Source organism: Hyposmocoma kahamanoa, unplaced genomic scaffold, assembly GCF_003589595.1.
Source record: "Hyposmocoma kahamanoa isolate Upper Pololo Valley unplaced genomic scaffold, ASM358959v1 161, whole genome shotgun sequence".
NCBI classification, from domain to species: domain Eukaryota; kingdom Metazoa; phylum Arthropoda; class Insecta; order Lepidoptera; family Cosmopterigidae; genus Hyposmocoma; species Hyposmocoma kahamanoa.
This window is the reverse complement of record NW_020653581.1, coordinates 136,644-140,047: the sequence shown is the minus strand read 5'-3', so window position 1 is coordinate 140,047 and position 3,404 is coordinate 136,644.

Below are 3,404 nucleotides of genomic sequence, written 5' to 3'. Positions count from 1 at the left end.
AGACTAATTTAGTCGGGATGGTTTTTATAATCAAGCTTAATGACAATCAGTAGACTCGATCTAGAAATTACCAAGGTCATCGCATCAATTCCCAAATAAATTGTAGTTCCTGAATTAAACTGTCTCAACGCATCACTGATTTTTTTAAGAGAATAGATTTTTTTAGATAAAAATGTGTCATTTTCTTAATTTTTTTAGTGAATATCGAGTCCTTCTTTTTAACCGACTTCGAAAAAGGAGGAGGTTCTTAATTCGACTGTATTTCGTACCACTTAGAGCTTTAAATTACAAAGATCTGAGGGGCACTGCCACTGCGCTCGACACCTTGTTGAGAAGTCCCGGTGACATGAACATCAAACTACCAAATGCCTAAAGCGAGACGAATATCCTCTTAAAAATTTTTCAATTGGCAGAATGAAAAATGGTTTTTTACAAGGTAAACTTTCCTCATCCGCAATATCCCGTGAGGCGGACTAAGCCGGATTTGCAACTCACTCCCCGACTTTCCTTACTTTTCTTTTTAATTAAAACACTTTTATGGACACACCAGAATATGAAATGAGCGTAATTTTATTGAATACGTGACTGAGCCTTTGTTTAGAACATTTTTGTGAATATTTTGATTATACTTTGATTTAAACTTTCCCGATTTCACATTATTTGATTTTTAATTCGAGACTTAATCACGTATAAAACATATTTTATTTACCTCAGCGTTTCATTCAAGTATCACCGGACAAGTCGCCGGATGTCGTGAGTGTTGTGTGTCGGTTTAGTGAGAACCCTAGCGCACAAATAAATAATGAAGATCAAGTGCGGGTAGTTAGAAAAACTCGCACGGCTAGAAGATGCTGACACCCGGGTCTTCAGTCCCTTCGGGACCATGGACGTTGCAATATGTCCAAAACGTCGAGGTAAATAAAATATGTTTTATACGTGATTAAGTTCCGAATTAAAAATCAAATAATATTTTGATTATATTCTCATATTTCAATTTTTCTTCACAGTTGCTTAAATATTTCTGGTTACGAATTCTTCTACGAAAAATAAAACCTTAATACAAACAAATAGCGGAATTCACATGTTTTTTTACATTGATTTATTTACATAATAAAATGATTGTTTTAAATTATGTAAATAGACTTGTTTTGACAAAGATAGGATCTACAATGAAACGGTTCCACCCAGAAGATGCCTATTCAGTCGCACTTTAAAAAGATTTGTATGTGCTAGGAAACACAGTCGGAGGCAGGGAATTACATTTCCGGGTTGTGCGCATAATAAAAAAATGACGAAAAGCACTTAGTAAACTCGCACGGCTAGAAGATGTTGACACCCGCCTGTTCAGTCCCTTTGGGATCATGGACTTTGCAATATGCCCAAAACGTCGAGGTAAATAAAATATGTTTTATACGTGATTAAGTCCCGAATTAAAAATCAAATAATATTTTGATTATATTCTCATATTTCAATTTTTCTTCACAGTTGCTTAAATATTTCTGGTCACGAATTCTTCTACGAAAAATAAAACCTTAATACAAACAAATAGCGGAATTCACATGTTTTTTACATTGATTTATTTACATAATAAAATGATTTTTTTTTAATTATGTAAATAGACTTGTTTTGACAAAGATAGGATCTACAATGAAACGGTTCCGTCTAGAAGATGCCTATTCAGTCGCAACTTAAAAAGATTTGTATGTGCTAGGAAACACAGTCGGAGGCAGGGAATTACATATCTGGGTTGTGCACATAATAAAAAATGACGAAAAGCACTTAGTACGCCTGAAGGGAATATCGAGCAAGTAAGAATGATATCCCACCGTACGTCTGGATGTCCAATGATAAAGGGGGCAGGCGGGATGAGTTGAGTTGTTTCCTTTAGATTAATTAATGGTAGAAGGCTGCCAAAGCCCTGAATGAAGATAACCTTATAATACTAATACTATTTCCTTCACCGCATTAAATTAACTCATTCACATACAGCCAACAATGCACACGGCTATGCCTGAAAAGTTGAAAATAATATACTGCTAATAATAATTTGCCAGACAACTCCATCTATCGCCTGGTCTCAAACTAGAAAATTCCTTCTACTCTGAATACCAGAACAACGGGATTCACTCTAGAGCATTTTTTTCCCAAATCCAGTGCCCACTGTGTAAGCCGTCAGACCACCGATATAGTCAAAAGTGGGAAAAAAGACCCCGTAGTATCGTATATACAATTTTTCAGGAGAAATGTTTATAGATTCTACGAACTAAATTAGTTGATCGCTCTTATGCTAAATATGAGAGATAAAATTTCACATAATACTAATATAATAATAATAACTTTTCGAACTGGTGTCACCGTCTCGTTTCTACCATCGCACTTCCCGCCGAAGGAGTAGAGTCCATCCCCGCATCTTAGATGCCTGGCATTGTAACACCACGCGGGCATCTCGCTCGTTCCTCCCTCGAACCTGCAAGATGAATCTTCCTCCTGAAGTATTTACTTTGCACTATGACATGGTGTTCTTGAAAAAGCTTGTTGAAAGGGCTCTCAAAGACTGGCAACAGAGCATTTTAGGTTGCAAATGTCCATGGGCGACGATGACCACCTCCCATCAAGTGGCTCGTCTGCTCGTTTACCTCCTTCTTTACATAAAAAAAAATGTTTCATGTAGTTGGTATTATTTTTATGAGTTTCTTGTGATAACAGCATTGTTAATGTATGATCACATGTACGATATGTATCTAATATTTATCTATAACATTTGCACAAATTTTGTTGAGCTTTTAATAGACTGTCCGATTAGAATAGAGACATACCCGAAGGTGAGTATAAGAAGACTGTACATTTTCATAACAACAATTTGTACAAAAAATCTGAATTCCCAGATGCAGTATCATATTAGTTTGGAAGTCAGAGCCGCACGATGACGTGAAACTGCTTTTCTTTTGATAAATATTTTTTTTTAATAAATTATTGTTAAACAACTACATTCAATAAGTTTTATGCGATTTTAAAATAAGTCCAAAAATTGTCTGTCGTATAGATTCACCCTCCAAAAATATCGCAGACCTAAATGGGTATCTTGAATAGGGAAGATTCTATCGGCCAATTTCAAAGATAACCACAAAAATTTTAAAAGCCTTTCTTTAACATCCACTCGCTATGAATATCAAAAAGTGATTTGAATAGATTTTTGTCTCGGAACCTTTTCAAAAGGAACGAATTGTCATAATGACGAAATCCCTTTGTTATTGAATAGACTTGTGTTCCTCCCTATTGTAGGGTTTAGGGAACTAAAGTTGTATGCTACATTCGGCTTTGGTAAAGAGATCAATACTTTGAAGATTTCTGATACTGATACCGTTTCACGTGATAACTTTTTTTATACCATCTTTATAATAGTA